The 17,619-nt window shown below is 34.1% G+C and overlaps 1 protein-coding gene across 1 annotated transcript in view; it reads left to right on the top strand.

Annotated features, from left to right (window-relative positions):
• Window positions 1–17,619, top strand: part of LOC145243665 (E3 ubiquitin-protein ligase MYLIP-like) — a 124,122-nt gene that overhangs the window by 79,393 nt on the left and 27,110 nt on the right. The gene's annotated exons all lie outside the window — the stretch shown is intronic.

Below are 17,619 nucleotides of genomic sequence, written 5' to 3'. Positions count from 1 at the left end.
TTGTTTATCCCAGCATTGTTGACACTTCAGAAAAGTGCAGTTGGGTTTTCGCAAACCTTGCTTTGTATAGGTACCCTTACGTGAGGGTATCCATTGCTTGAGACTGGAGGTGACCAACATTATGCTAACATAAAAAAGCAAAACAGAAGACGCTTGGGTAACACCAAGTTGGTATTGTGTGTGTGTGTGTGTGTGTGTGTGTGTGCGCAAGGCAAAAATTATTAAACACTGGAAAAATAAAAACTAAAGATTGACTAGTTTCGTTCAAATTAACAAATGTCTTCAGGAAAAAATTGAAAATTTGAAACTTATTTTATGCCTTTTCCCCCCTTAAATCTTCACTTTTTCTTAAGACGTTCCAACAAAACCAGTGAATTTCTCATTTGTTTTTAATGTGTCTGTGTTTATTTTTTTCCCATTTTCTCTTTCATTACATTTGGTGTCCATCCACATTTCATTTTATCAGATATTATGTATTTTCTCCACCTACAGAGGATTAAAAATTGGAATCCAATTATATTTTCTTTATGTATATTTAAAAAGGTTAAGCCATGTTCTGTGTAAATTTTTAGAGTTGCTCCAATGAAGAGTTTCTTAAATTTTTGACTCCTATAACTAGGAGTTCAGAATAACAAGCAAATTTGAATGATAAATAATTTGAGTAAACTATAAAATATGCCGTGTTTATTGTTTTAGAGTTTAATAAGCCGGCCGTCCAGCATTGCCCAATCATAAAATACACTTAAATGTGATATTTTAATTTGTACACATTTCATATTTATTATAGAGCCAATGCTTTGTTGATTATTATATTGTACCTAATATAGATTAGTGATTTTAAGTTACAAAGAAAAATGACTTTGGTGCCATTAGCTAGAATTGAAACCAAAACTTATTGCTCTTCAGCTTTATTCATTACTGTTGGATCTCAGTTCATATGCATATAAACTATTTAAAGAAAATAATGTTGTTAAACATATAAATTTATATTTGCACATGTGTAGAAATAACACGTTTAACACTTAGGCCTGGCAAGTTCCAATTTTTTCAGTTTTGACTCCTTAGCAGCTATTTTAACAACTAAAAACCAAATCGAATTTGTTTCAGAGTTAAATCCCTTCTATATCAAGTTTCAAGTCTGTAAACCAAAAAATCGACAGTAGTTTGGTAGAGACCGTTTCTCACACAGGCAAGATCACTTTGATATTAGATTTTGTTTCTGAAATGCATAATTTGATATTGTGTCATTTGAGGAAAATTTCCAGTTATTTGATATTATTATAAACATAGTGAAAAGGAATCGCTTTCAATACAGAAGACAAATGTAATTGAAGAATCATGTTTGCAAATTGTCCAGACAGCACTAATAACAGTTGAAGTGTGAGTACATTTTTTGAGAGGCCCTGTATATTGAATTAAGAATTATTAAAAATTTTCAGTTCCTTTTAGATGTGGCTCCTGTAAAAATATTTATTTTTGATCAAAATCATAACAATAAATAGCATTGCTATTTATCTCTATTTAGATAGTAATGTGTAAATGCTTGTATATTTGATGCACAGGATTCATTCTTAAACTCTCTCCACAAAGAGGCCAAGCCTTTTGAATAATACCACCAACAAAAATGAAGAGAAAGCAAAACACTAAGATTTCTATAAGGTATTTTACCAGTCACCCCACCCCCAATAACTTTAATTATTTTATAGAAAATTATATAATATTTATTTGATTTCTAAATTTTTAAATCTGTTAGATTATGGATTATACAAAGTGTCCAAAAAGTCACTGAAAGGTTTTGAACTTAAATAGATTCTTTATTTTGATACCTTTCTGTAATTTTAACACAATCTGACTAAGACGTTGGGAATTTTTAAAAAATACAAAATTCAAACAATTTTTATTTATGAAAAAAAAAATGTCTTTTAAATGTTGCCCATTTTCAGTTTCGCGTATTTATGCTCTTTCCAAAACATTTATGACAGATTGTAGAATCTATGGATTGTGAGTTAACTCCCTTATTTTATTTCTGATGTTTTCTTTCAATTCTTGCAGTGTTTGACGTTTCGAGGTCTGCTAGCTTGCAGAACAAAATAAAGGAGTTAACTCACAAGCCAGAGATTCTGCAATCTGTCATGAATAATTTTTTGAAAACAGTACAAATATGCGAAACTGGAAATGGGCAACATTTAAGACATTTTTTTTCATGAAGATTGTTTAAATTTTGCATTTTTTAAATCCCTTATCCTTTAGTCAGATTGTGTAAAATGATAGATATAAAAAAATAAAGAATCTATTTAAGTTCAAAACCCTTCAGTGACTTTTTGGACACCCTTTATTTAGTTTTAGGCAACAAGTTTTTTTGGACACCCTTTATTTAGTTTTAGGCAACAAGTTTTTTTGGACACCCTTTATTTAGTTTTAGGCAGGAAAATCTCATATCTGAAGGAACATTGCTTTTTTAAAGGCTTCATCTCTCAACATGAACTTCCGTTTAAAAATACTTTTTTCCAAGGAATTCTGTATGATCCAAACATCAGATAAGACATTTGAAAAGTCTTGTTTGGTTTCTATTCTCTTACTCAAATATTTCTCACTCACAGCAAGCCTGGTATTTGCATGCAACCCACTGAACTAGTGCATGCTTACGTAGCGTATTATCAAAACTTGCTTGTCACCGTACACATTTCCTCTGTAATTGCATAGGGAAACTCCGTTTAAAGACTGTCAATGTTTGTACATTAGCCTCTTAGATGATGAAAGGGTGAATGATGAGGTATCAATAGGAATGGACCGATGTAAATATAATTAGGAGAAAGAAAACTGGAGAAATTGGTAAGGTTGGGGAGGTATTATGACGTCACAATGGATTCTGAAATCATAATTTTGTGAAAATTAGACATATCGAAAATTAGTTTTTTTTATCCTTTTCTCTTTTCCCTTCTCTTTTTCCCCTTTTCTCTTTTCCCTTCTCTTTTTCCCCTTTTCTCTTTTCCCTTTTTTTAAAGTTTGTTAAATTATTGATGTTTTACTTTTTGTTTCTATTCATCAAATGTACAAGGTACCAAAGTTGTCTCTCTATGATGTAGGTTAAAACTGTCCCTTGAAGAAAAACTCTTAAAAGCGGTGCAGCAGTTGAAATAAATTTATTTCTGTGAGGCTTCTTTTTTTTTTTAACGGGGTTGTGGTGACCCCCCCCCCCCCACCTTCATCTGAACCATCATAAATTCAATTGTGGTTACAAATGGAATAAAACTAAAGTATCACATTTCATTATCAAAACCATTTCTTTCCTTTCAAACATTCCATTCATTCAACTGTGATTCAGTTGCAAATGTTTTGGGGATCCGAGGGTTGGTGGTGGTGGTGGAGGATTTAAAAAGTAATGAATATTTGTAAGGGGGTGGGGCGTTAAGCGATGGATTAGGAGGTTTATGGTTTCATTTTCAGTTGAAAATGATTTATGTTCAACTTACCTTCTCTTCTCACTTTTCTTTTACTTTTATCATCGAACTCATATATATATATATATATATATATATATATATATATATATATATATATATATATATGATGCAACAATTGTTTTTCTGATATATCCTTTAGTGAATTCGCAGATTATTAAATCTAAAGTTCTGCTCTAGTGTAACAAGAAACTCGCCGTATCTGTAAAAGTTTTCGACTCATGAGGCACTTGATAAGTTACAAAATTAAAACTGATGAATTAGGTGTATCAGAATTTTTGTAGGAATTTTTGACACCCCTAACACGAAACTGCGAATAAAATATAAAAAAACTCGTAATTTCTCTTTTAAAAGTGGGTTGTTTATTTTCTTTATGGATTATACTTCCAAAATAAACTATTAAAGTTGTTTAAAAAGTAATAGAATTTTTTTTTTTTTAACAGTAATGAATTTTACGAACTCAGTATTTTTCAATTTTTAAACTTTAAAAATCTATCAATTTTTCTGTTGATTCTATTTTTACGATATTTTCAGGGTCAATGTGAAATTTTATGCTCTTTCCAATAAACCGAATATAATATTTTAGACAAACGTTTTTTTTTTTAATTCACGCCCCCCCCCCATTTTCAAGTGTCTATTAAAAAGTAAATAATTAATTTAATCACCAAAGTTTTATATATCACAAATTGAAGAGAAAAGGTCAATAAATAAATTTAAATTTAAATCAAATTTAAAACAAAAAAAAGTAGTGTTTTTTAGAAATTTACGTGTAAAGTTCGAAGTTTAAAACCTTTTTAAAAAAAAAACACGTTTTTTTTGTTTTTGTTTTTGTTTTTCTTTTAAATGAAACCTTAGTCCTTGCTCCTTTTAATTGAAAAATAAAATAGGGCTTGAATTACATTTGTCGAGGAGTTATAAGCTTGGAAAGACGGAGTGGAATTATTCGCTATTTTTCACGAAATTTCTGACACACCTACTGATGAATGCATTGAGAAAGTAAATTAAAATCGTTTCAAAGCGTTTTGATATGCCCCCCCCCCACTGTATCGAGCTTGGTTGACGATAGTTTTGTTTGCTCAAATGAGTAAGGCTTTGATGATGGAGGCGCATGTTGGTAGTTTGAGGCAGCAAGGATGGTAGTGATTTTATTAATGTTTCTGAAATATAAATAAAATACGCATCAGGTGCGCTTGAAAGCCAAATTACAACGCAATATTACGAAAATAAACAAATATTTTACTTGTTTGAAATTTAAATATATTTCGGAGTCAAACTCCATCAGTATTTTGTACATCTTTTTTTTTTCTTTCTTGCAATGTTGGAAAGTTGGAGAAAGAAAAGTCCGTCAGTAAAGATCCATGCGTTGTCTCTCAGCGGTTGCATTTTGAAATGTCAGAACGGTACGTTGGCTACACGAGATTAAATTCAGGGGTGTGAGTTCCGTTATAGAAGCGTTGACTTAATTTGAATAAAATAAAATATGCATCAGGTGCGCTTGAAAGCCAAATTACAACACAATATTATGAAAATAAACAAGTTCGTAATATTGCGTTGTATTTTGGCTTTCAAGCACACCTGATGCATATTTTATTTTATTCAAATTAAATCCACGTTTTTGTAACGAAATTCAAAACCCTGACGTTTCTGAAATCTTTTTTATTTGAGAGAGGGAATGCCATGTGCTACTAGTTGTGAGTGGATGATAGATGATATGCAAGATACTAGTTCTAGTCATGCCAATATATGTGGAAACGCACCCCCATTGTACATTTTAAACGTTTATAATCGACTTTCTCAATAAATTCACCAATTTTAATTGTCAGTTATATAATAAAAGAAAATGCACCTTTTTTTTTTTATTATTTATTTTATTTCAGTAAGATTTGAAAGATCAAGGGGTTAATCCTTCCTGGAGCTAACACTTGATTCTGTTATTTAAATTTATATCGGAGGGCTCTTTTAAGAATAGATGCTGTTCACTTTATGGCTGCTATTTGTATTTCGTTACAGCTTGGTCTTCCAGGGATTGCTTCTAAGTATTTCTGTAGATTCTTTTTGTGTGTGTGATTATTAAAGCTCCATTCAAACCTAGCACTGCAAGAAATATGAACAGTTTCTAATTGAGCGAAAATATTGTATAAGTTCTCTACTTTAGCAGGTTGAACACTTTTTCAAATTCATATTTGTAAATAAAATATAGGATTTCTTTCCCTCACATTTAATCTAATTGTCATGCTAAGTTAAGATTACTGAATTGAACTTAGGTCCATGGTTAATCGTGCTTCCTAACGCTTATTGCCTACTTTAAAATGATATATATTGCAGTTTCACAGTAAATCCAATTGTTGAAGTGTATTTCTATCTCGCATGTCTGCATCCATTTGAATGCAAGATCAAATTAGTCAGAATCGAATTGACAAATCTTTGTATGTACATACGATCATGGAGCGAATGTCATGTTCTAAAAATCACATAAATTGATAAAATAATTGAAAAAAAGTTTCTTATTAAGCAAGGTACTATTTTTTGATCCGCCATATTTTATAAGTAAGAAGACAACTCAATTCGACCTATCGAGATCAAAATCAACCTTGTAATAGCCAGCAGCATTAACCTTAAGTGTGTTGAACTGGTTTCTTCTGAAGGAGAAAGTGTCTAGGAAAGATCAAATTGCATGATTTTTGGAATATGACATTTTCGTTTCATGGTGTGTATGTGATGAGGTAGCAGAGTCAGTTTACAAAGTAGGGTTAAAGAAAACATGGAATGTAGTGACAGGAATGGTCCTGAGAAATAAAGATCTGACCAGAGGGAGGTTACTTTAAAAGTAAATTTCTTAAAGTGACCCAAGGATAATTTGTGAGCCCCCATACTAATTATGCATCTACAATTCTAAAATTCACTATTAAGATTTTCAGCCGTTCAACTTTTTATTTGATGGAAATAGACGAGTATTAATGTTCCAAGATATATTTTAAAGGAAAACGCTTTTATCAAATAGCTGTTATTTGAATTTTCCTTTAGAGTAGGAAAGATAGTCTCTCTTTGTTTTGAAAGCATAGCATCAGCAGGTGTCGTGCAAAATAAAAAATTGATGGTCCATTAAAGTCATTTGCTTGCCGCTCATTTGACTAGTTTGGTGATACTAAGATTATCAAGCTCTCTTGCGATTCTGTCTGCATTAAAAGAGGTGTTAGACTGTGATACTATCAACGTCCTGAAACCCTCTCAAGTGTTAGGGCGAAAAAGAGGAAATAAGTTGATCAGTAGAACAAAGGTTATAGGAAATGAGCTTAGTAAAATAAAATGAAAAGGAAGTTGTTTACCAAGGCACACAAAGGTAGCTGAAATAGGATTGTTAATCAAGATGTGGCAGGTAACTGGGACAAAATATCGAACAAACAGGTTGATATATTTAGGGCTAATTTACAGTTTTAGAAATGACAGAAAATCTTACAATAGTTAGGGACAATTTACGGACTGCCTTGAGTTTGCGATAGTTAAGGACAATTTCCAGTTTAGGGCAGTTGGCAGCTCCCCAAGAGATTGGAGTAGATCAGGTCGAAAAGAAAATCGCTGAGGATCAGCGTTAGGAGTCCCTTTTTCATCGACACATGACAGTATTACAAGACAGTATCAGTTTTCGGCAAATAGGTGTTGTACCTGTATTTAAGAATACATTTCTTTCCTTTATTGTTGTGATGAATGGGATGTTATTAAACGTCGGCAACACCCGGTTTTCTTTAATGTGTTACTATGGTCCTGTCAATTTTTTAATCAGCAAATTGTTTTTGACCAATTTATAAAGTCAATAAATCGGTCACATGTGCTGTTGCTTTTTACTTTTCTTTGTTTGTCTTTCTGCCTGCAAATGTTTGTTCGTAATTTTCTCTGCTTTTGTCCCTGGCTGAGTCATTTAAATCTACAGAAGTTGGCTTTAAACTATTGGCACTCGTCTTAAGCGATAGAAAACGCAAAGGTAAACAAAAGGGGAAGACTGGGCAGAGAGTCAAGTTTGGTTGCATGGCCAACTCTTCAATTGGCCAAAAATAAATAAAATGGGTCTTGGCAGCTTTATTCCAGTACTTTCATTTTGGCGTGTGTGCATGGACATTCCCTCGCCCACCTTCATCTTATCCCCACCCCCAAATGTATGTTGGGAAAAGGTGGGAATTTTTTTAAGGAAATGTTTAGTACATGCATGATTTTTTTTTTTTTTTTTTCATCTAAAGTAGTCGTCACTTAAGGCCAAATACTACTCGAGGATAAAGGGTTAATGAAGTGAAATGATTGTCAAAACAAGTTTGAATAGGAATCTGTTGACATTAGTTGTAAAGGAAGCAGTCTTGTAGTAATGTAATGTAAAGAAGCTCGTTTCATAGAAATTACTCATGACTCGCTAGTAATAATAATGATAATAATAATAATAATAATAATTATTATACATGTCTTATGAATCCGATGATTCCATTGCTTTCTTCAATATTCTATTCTGAATTCTAGAAATAATTGATTCGCTTAAAGCAGTAATGCTATGGTTTCCTCCCTTGGTTGAATCTTCTTACAAATAATTGAACAGTACTGATTAAAAGCACTTTTCATTTGCATAGTTGGTTAGATGGGCGGGTGAATATAGGTGTTAGACTATCAGCCCCAGGGTGTAAGCATTTAATCCATGCAGTTGTGGGCTCAGTCACACTGATGAATCTTTAAAAGGCACAACAAGCACTTGTGGATATAAATTATTTGTTGTTTATGATATCTTAGTGGAATTTTAATATGAAGACGATGGATATTTATTTGCAAAAAAGAAAAAAAATCACAAGTTGGTAATGTCAAATGATCTTAATGTTCCCCAGACTTGACTAGCTATGACTTTTTCGGGGGGGGGGGGATCTCAAAGAAAAAGCTTGTATCAACAGCAGGAATTAAATAACATCAGGAATGAAGTTAGTGAATTAAATTATAATCAAGTGATCCTGCAATCTGTCATGGATAATGTTTTGGAAATGGTATGAATTTGTGAAGTTGAAAATAGTAATTATTTAAAAGATGTTATTTTTCACTAATAAATTCCATTTCATGTTCTTTTTCTTTTCCAAACAAATTTCAATTGTTTTCTTGATATTTTGTGAAATTCAATTAAAGTATCATAAAGAATCTCTTTAAGTTAACAATCCTTCATCCTTTATATATTAAACGTGTTCTAATCTATTATTTGTAATTATTGCTTCTATGTTGTATTCAATTCTTCATAAATTAAAAAGTTCAGTTCGAAATTCTATATATCAAGATACATCTGAAAACAACCCGAAGTTACCTCAGACGACATGTTGTGAAAATAACCAATATGAGGATTTTAGTCAGAATAATACAAATATTCTTGTGTTCTCTTTTCCTATTTTTCTTCCTATCAGGATATTTCAACTTGAAAACATTCCGAGAAATGAGTGATATTTTTCTGCCATGGAGTGTCCGGCAAATTTATAGTTCCAGTCTTTTTTTTTTCATTTCCACCTTATACGCTTGCATTTTTATTTCTAATTTTTCCATACCATTTTTTCCATGCGTATCTCGTATTTGCTCGGTCTATCAGTTATGCTTAAGTTAGAAATATCACATTTATTGATTAGGGTGTAGCTTGAATAGACGGATCTTTAAAATATTTGGTTTTTCTTTCTGCAAAAAAGTGTTAACTTGCTTAGAACGGAGATACAAAACCTTATAATTATTAGGTTGTTGCATAAGTTCTCGCCGTTTTCTTTAAGAAAATCAAAGAATTTTAACAGCAAAAGTTCATGTTGGACATAAGCTCCAAGTTTTTGTGAATCCCATCGACTGAAGATGGTGTGAAATTGCCGCGAAATCGCACTTTATCTTTTCACCCCACGTTAACTAACATCACATTCATCACAACAATAAAGGAAAGAAATGTATTCTTAAATACAGGTGCAACACCTATTTGCTGAAAACGGATACTGTCCTGTAATGCTGTCAATGCAGCAATGAAAAAGAAACTCCAAACGTTGTCTGTCACATTGATTCACTCTACGTGTCTATCTTGATTGGTCTTTTGAATTTTGACCCCTTGGTAGCCAAATGTTTTACTAAAAACCAATTAAAAAGCTTGTCCTATGTCTGAATACCCTTTGTGTAAAATTTCAAATGTTTAGACCAAAAATTAGCGAGAGGCCAAATTTTTTAAAACTTTGACCCTAATTTTGACCCCATAACATTTGTTTTGGGCTCAAATCAAGTTAAAAAGTTTGATCCATGTCCAAGGAACCTACATCTAAAATTTCAAGTGCTTAGACCCAAAATTGGCGGAGGAATTTGGTAGATTTTAAAGGTCAAATCGTTGGGCTTTGACCCCTTGGCAGCCAAATTTCTGACTGAAAAGCAATTAGATTTTTCCAAATTTTAATATCCCATATATCAAATTTCGAGTCTGTAGGCTGAAAATTGACAGAGTAATATGGTAGGGAAATGTACACACACGCAATTTCACTATTATAGATATATAGATTAAAGGTGCAAGTCCATACCCCCCCCTTGAAAAACGGTTACCAAAACTAAACAATTTTTATAATGTATGTACCCGTGTTGCAGAAAGAAAATATCGTACAAAAAATATCACATCAATTAATCATAGACTTCGTGGCTTGGTGGGGGATGCCCTCTTCTCTTCCCTGCAACCTCTTTTCCACAGAAGAGACGTAGCGAGCCTATCTTTGTACTATCGTTATTTCCATGGCAAGTGCTTGTCTGAGCTCCATTCTCTGGTCCCCCCTCGCCAATCTTTTTCAAAAAACACCAGACTAGCTGAAACCACCGTCAATAATTTCCCCCACTCCTTATCTGTGCCTAAATCAAAACGTAGATTCTATGAACAAAGCTTCTTTCTTAGAACTGCACGCCTGTGGAACTCTGTACCGCTTGCCTATTTCCCTCCCAACTTCAACCTGGATGTCTTCAAATCCAACACAAATGATGAACCGCCCCCTTAAGTAATGACACTTTATCAATTCTCCAATACTATTACTACACTATCCCATTGATTACTGTACACACAATAACCTTTACCCACGAGTGGCCCTTGGGCCTTGATAAGTGGTGAACTCCATGTAAAAAAAAAAAAAAAAAAAAAAAAAAAAAAAAAATGAAATTTTATGGTGGAATGACGATCTCTCCACACCATTTTGTAAGTCGAGGGGAATAATTCAAAATAATTCAAACTTTTGCAAGATTTTAGAAAGCTACTCGGTGCTTGTCTAGAATTTCCATCATGAAAAAAAAAAAATTAAAATCTTTGATATATGTACTCCGAAGGAAATAAAATGTTGTATACCAAAAATCACATAAATTGATCAAGTAGTTTTATTTTTGAATAAGTTAAATTATGTCTAATCTATAAGCTATAGTCACGTGACTTTGAAAATAGTCTGAAGAAATAAGGAAGATAACTCTGAAGCGAGATTTTAGAAAGCCATTCTTAACATGGAGAGAGGGGAGCATAAGAAAAACTCAAATTTGTTTAAAAATGATATTCTTTATAAAAATAAGACTACTTAATCAATTGATATGATTTTTGGAACACAATTTTCTTTGTCATGAGTATAAATATTATACTGAGTTTTGTTTATTTTTGTTTTTTACTTGGGAGGAAGGAGTTATGGGTAAGCATCTAATTAAATGCATCTAAAAATTTTTTTTTAAAAGTGTATTCATTCTATCTGTATATTTACTAATGAAAATGCGTTTTCAAACATGACAAACTTTTTTATACTCATGAATCACCACTTATCAAGACGAAAATCAACTCAAGAATAAAGATTAATGAGATGATCAGTTGGATGATGAACAATATTATCAGAGGATTGGGAATGATTGTGAGATGGGCAGAATTTTTATATTAGATGCATGGCGCAATAGGTATTAAAATTTGACTTAAAAAATACAATAAAAAAACAACAACCCTGTTGTAGTCGACTGGAAAGCAGCTCTGTGGTATTGTTCCACAGATGGGATGTTTTTTTTCTTTTAAAGGAAAGCTGTTTATTAAAGGACTTTTAGGTGCAAGGGTAAGAGAGAAAAGTTTCCTACGGTGGTTGTAGCAAGAAGCTATATTTCTGTTTTGCAGGAGAGAACTAAAGATTTAAGCTCATTCGAGCCTCTTTGTCATGAAAATAAGGATAGAATAGAGAAAAATGTGTTTTCAAACTTGAGCATTACCGATGATTTTTAAGAATGAACGTGACTGACATACAAAAAATTAATTTTTAAACATATGACGTGCTGATCGCCGGACAAAGTTGCCTCTAAAAGGTTTGATTACTTACATTGGTGATCCAGTAGAAAAAAAAAATTACAAGTAAATATAGAATTTAGCAAATTATCAAGTTTTCTGTTTTAAAATGGAAGATTTGTGTGACTAATTATATGAAACAAGGGAGATAACCCTTGACTTAATTTAAGGGTTCGCCATCTTTAAACATATCTGGGAATGTAATTGTGGCTTATTTTTTTTCAATTTTTTTTTTTTTAATACTTCTAGCATATCATCTTCTGATAAATGTTTTGTAATTTATACTAATTTTGGCATGGCCTGTAAGTATGTAATGTTTTCACCCTAAATGAATTGGTTAAAAAAATCAGTGTAAATAATCGTTGGTTTGAATTTGATGCAATTTATAATTTTATGAGAATTTGCAATCATCCAAGGTTTCTATTTCTTTATTTTAAACATGAACTGACACGACTCTTAACTCCCCAGCACCACACAGGCCATCTCCCTCGCTTTGAGATAATTAAGCTCTGTCTCTTTGCCAAAAGTTGGCTGCCAAATGTCTAAGATAAGCAAAGCCATTATTAAATAATCTGCCTCTTTATCCTAATCCTCCCCTCGTGTGGTTAATCTCATCTAATCTAGGTTAAAAAGTCAGATGGAGAAAATCGTGCTAGTTTTTGTCTGATGAAATTCACATTTTTGTTGCGAGGGTGGAAGTAGTGGTGGAATATTAACAATATGGAATCAATATGCTGCTCTCCTTCCTCCCCCATTTTGTTCCTATTGTCATGCATAGCATCCTACCGTGCACCTTTTTCAGAAAGTGCTTGACTCTGACGCTATTTTTTACTTGTACGAGTCAGATGCATTTTAAGATTGAGAATTGGTTCTAGGTATGACAAGGCAGCTGGTGGTGAGGCCCCATGTGAGGGGAGTCTGAAGTTGCTCATTACCATTGCTCTCAAGTTTCTATGGCCTGGAGTCATAATACCTGTTAGGGCATCGTCAGACTGTAACATTATCATACACAAACAAAACATTAAATAAAGGAAAACACGTCTTTTTACAACAAATGCATACTTTTTTTTTTTTTACATAGGCATCACCACTTATCAAGGCCAAGAAGCCACTCTAGGATAAGGGTTAAAGAGTGTACAGTAGAAATTGGACAATATAGTAACCGTTAGTAATGGAGATTCGATAAATTTGTTAACTTATATGGAACGGCTCATCAAAAACTTGTTTACGTTAGACTTTAAGACAACCATATTGTAGTCAGCTGGAAAGCAGAAAAACAGAAGACAATTCCATAGGCGTGCAGTTCTAAGAAAGAAGCTTTGTTCATGGAATCTACGTTTAGGTTTAGGCACAGATAAAGAGTGGGGGAAATTAGTGATAGTGTTTTCTGCTAGAGGGATGTTTCTTGTGAAAGTTTGGCGAGGGGGGACCATAGAATGGAGCTCAGCCGAGCATTTGCCATGAAAATAACGATAAAGCAAACTCGCAACATCTCTTCTGTGAGAAAGAGGTTGCAGGAAAGAGAAAATGACATTCCCCACAAGTCTACGAAGTCTATTTTGAACCCTATCAAGGCAGGATAAGTCCTTTCTAGCAGCTCCTGCCCAGATGTGGCAACAGGACTCCATCCTTGGACATACCTGGCTCTTATATAGATAGAGAATTGCATCAGCAGTGAGATATCTACTCGATCGATAGAAGGATCTGACTATTTTTCCAGCGGCCTTGGCAATGGCTTTAATGTATGTATTCCGATTAAGATCAGGAGTAAAGGTCAAGCCCAGAAGCTTGTCAAAACATGAGGCTTTCCCAAGACGAGAGCCATTCATTTCAATTGATGCCAGATGGGGATCAGAGCATTGATGATGTAAAGATAAAAGCTTGGTTTTAGATGCATTAAAAGTAACAAGTCACCTCTTGCCTCATTGTACCACTTGCTCAAGATCAGAGGAGACAGAATCGGAGAGAACTTGGTCATTTACGGTCTTAGATGTGCTACCATAGATAGTAGTGTCATCAGCATAGATGTCTACGAATGATGTAAGGATGTGATTTGGAAGATCATTAGTATAGATCAGGAAGAGAGTTGGGCCCAGGATGGACCCCTGAGGGACTCCAGCATTAATACTAAGAGCTTTTGATTTTTACCCATCAACCACTATTATGAACCTATCAGAGAAATGATTCGATAATTGAGAAGACATTTCCAGGTATACCGTAGCTGGAGATCTTGTGAAGTAAACCTTTATGCCATACTCTATCAAAGGCCTTTGATATGTCAAGAGCAATTGCCCTAGAAATGTAGCCACCGTCGAGAGATTTGCTAATCCTATGAGATATAAATGTAAGCACACCTGCTGTAGATCTAGCAGAACGGAAACCATATTGCGTGTCACTAGGGTTATTTTTGTTGAGATGGTTGATTACTTCTCTATTCAACACAGATTCCAGCAACTTACTCATGACGCACAGGAGACTTATTGGCATGTACTGAGAGGGAGATGAGTGATCACCTTAAATTCTTAAATACGGGGCATACTGATGAGATTTTCCAGCGTGACGGGAAGCAATTCTCCTTAAGACAACATTTAAAAAGTTTTGTAAGGATGGGTGCAAGTTCTGGTTGAAGTTTTTTGAGTATCATAATTGGAATACTGTCAGGGCCGGTTGCTTTACTGGAATCAAGGTTTTTGATTAGCTTGGCAACATCACATACAGATATTTGTGTATCACATAGCATGTTTTCTGATGCAGGAGGAAATATTTGAGGTTGGCAGCCTTGGTCGCAAAGGTTAGAATTAGCTGCAGAGTTCTTGGCAAAGAGTGTGGCTTTGTCTGATGCTGACGAGATTACCTCAGGTCCATTTATGAGAGTTCGGATAGAGCACACGCTTCTGTTCAGGATTCTGTTTGCTATTTGCCAAAACTGGTGGGAACCAAGCCACTGCTCAGCTACTTTGGACTTGACGGACTGAGCATACAACTCTCTTGCGTCCGTTATTACTTTTTTACAGTGGTTGCTGGCAGTTCTGAAAGCGGCTTTAGTCTCAGTACATCTATTACGTTGGAAGCAATGGAAAAAGTGATTTCTATGCGCAATGGCAGCAGCATATTCCGGAGAGAACCACAGCTGGCTGTTAGATTTTTGCTGGAATTTTTTTGAGGGTATGAAACGGTCTATACCTACAATTAACCATTCTGTCAGGTCTGATACTATAGAGGACACATCCTTTTTAAACATGGAACGCAGAGGTAGATCTGATATAAATGTGCGGAAGCTATCCCAGTCAACCATAGAGTATTGATATACTGTACGATGGAGAGGTACATCTGGGGACTTATTACATTTCATTTTTATCTTAACTGATACAACTGAGTGGTTGGAAGATCCAAGTGGAGACAACAGAAGTTGAACACAGCTCAGAACAAGTTGTGAGAAAGAGGTCTAGGGGACTTGCATATTGGCCGTCAGTATCGGGAACGGGTGGGTTCATGAACAATCTGAGTGAGGTCATAAGCAATGGAGAAATCATGACAGAACCTTCCCTCATCATCGGTCTTGTTTGAGTGAGTTAACCATTCCACATTGTGAACATTGAAGTCTCCACAGACATGAATATTAGCTGAAGGATAAGCAGATAGGGTGTGGTCAATTTTCTCAGCTATGCTTTTAAAGATAGTAACCCCGATATTGTGGGGGCGATAGAGAGTAAATATAAATGCAGTAATTTGAGCAAGTGCAACCCGGAAGCACATATAGGGTAAGTTAGGATCTTCTCTGGAGATGTCCCTACCACATGGAAAGCCATCTTTTATATAGGCACATATTCTATGCCCATGGCGATCTTGCTGCAATTGTGGGGTTTTGCGAGTAAGTGACCAATAAAGTCTTTACATACGTGTGCAGTTGCATTGTCTAGTGTTTGTTTAATGTAAACAAATAAAACTGATGCATCAAACAATGGAAACTTATTTTGATTTCAAAGGTTTTATTGGGGAGGGAAATTTCGTTCATGAGGGGGGAGGCTAAACTTAATTCCTTATGTAATTTTAACCTTGAAATGGTTAATGAACGGACAGTCTTGAGGAAATTTACTTAGATTTATAGATTGCCTGACACATCTTGTCTGGCCACTTCCTCGACACTAACTGCACTAGAAACTCTGTCCTATCTCTTGAATGATGTAATTTCTCTAATATCATTCAATACCTGACTTGTAGTGTTTTGTCTTGACTTCCTCATCACCTCACTCATGTTAGATGTACTGGATCTATTTCCATTTATCGCCAGGTTGTCTTGACATGTACTTACTATAACATTCCCAAAATTAATACTAGTTAACATAATCTCTACTTAATAACATAAGGTCCAATATATAACAATACTACCAGATCAGGATGTCTAAAGATACTGGCTTCCTGACTAAAAATGCCCCAAACACGGATATTTTTTCCCTTTCCATTTGTAAAACTCGATCATATTCTGAAAAGTAAAAAAAAAAAAAAAATTTCCTAAACAAAAAAAAAAACGAACACCATTTATAAATATTTAAAAATATAACTTTTTCCAAAATGACTGGATTCAAAAATAGTTGATATGCTGTAAAACAAAACCACCAATATGATGGAGTATTGTTGCCACATCTGAAGAAGTGCTGCTGAGAACACTGTTTCCTGCCTTGACCCAATTGAAAATTGACTTTACAATCTAGTGGTGGATGATGGCCTCTTTCTCACAGAACTGACATTGCTAGATTTTTTTCCTACTCTACTATTGTTCTATGAAAGATTCTCGACTGAGCTTCAATCACTTGTTCTTCCTTGCAAAATGTTCACAGCACAAACTCATCTAACTACCACAAGCGTGAAAAATTTTCCTTTCTCCTTCAAACATAATCGGTTTCTTTCCAAGAACTTATGGTTTGTGGAACACGGGTTTGCTTCCCTGCAGTCTACAACGTGGTCATCATCAAATCCAACATCAATAAATTCTTGTCATAAAGCATCCTCATAAGTAATCAAATTTTATTCATTTTATTCTTTATTTTCAATCCTCTCATAATATTCAACATTGAACTGATGATCTAACCGTTTAATTTACTTATCTCCCTTGCAATAGTTCAAATCACAAATCTTAATAATACATTATCATTCTAACTTCTTGCCATATTTACAGGTTCTAATAGGTGAGGATCTGCCTTCCTGACACTGGAATGGTCAACGGATTTACAATATGCCTTTCCTTTCCTCCTATTTTCTATCTCCCTCTGCTATTATGACAGGGTCAGTCTCTGAAATCACAATTATGGTTCCTTAACACAATCCTTTGTTATCTTGTGAACTTTAACTAAGGAGAGATTCAGGTAATTCAGTTATCAATTCCATTTTGTCTACAGCAAGATATTTGCCCTGCCCCCCCCCCTCAATTTGACAAGCAATTCTCACTACTTGCTTAAAAAACCTTGTCAGTGGCATGGTTATGACAATAATAAAAAAACAGATAGCCAAATATTCTTAGATGTCAAGACTCTTTGAAGAAGCTTAACATGGCCGCGCAGATAGCCGTTATTTCAATTCTTAACGTCCGCCAATTTTTGATAAATCCTTGAAAAGTGAATTTATTAACCAAATCAATATTTATTTCCTTTTGTTTTTCTTGTCTTTTCCTTTCCTTTCTTTTCACTGTCTGAAATTTGAAGTTTGTGTCCGTGGCATATCAACGCTTTTAACCCTTCAACATTATTACAGTTTCAGAAAGGTATTTTGCTAGCTGAACAAAATCTAATTTAAAAAAAAAAAAAGTTGCAGAACGTTAAATGTGAAAAGTCGGTAGGAAATTTTAATGAGTTTGGT

Source organism: Euprymna scolopes, chromosome 22 (genome assembly GCF_053919585.1).
Source record: "Euprymna scolopes isolate OS-2025 chromosome 22, ASM5391958v1, whole genome shotgun sequence".
Classification (NCBI taxonomy): domain Eukaryota; kingdom Metazoa; phylum Mollusca; class Cephalopoda; order Sepiida; family Sepiolidae; genus Euprymna; species Euprymna scolopes.
The sequence above is the reverse complement of the archived record's forward strand: the minus strand, read 5'-3'. Positions and strand labels throughout refer to the sequence as shown.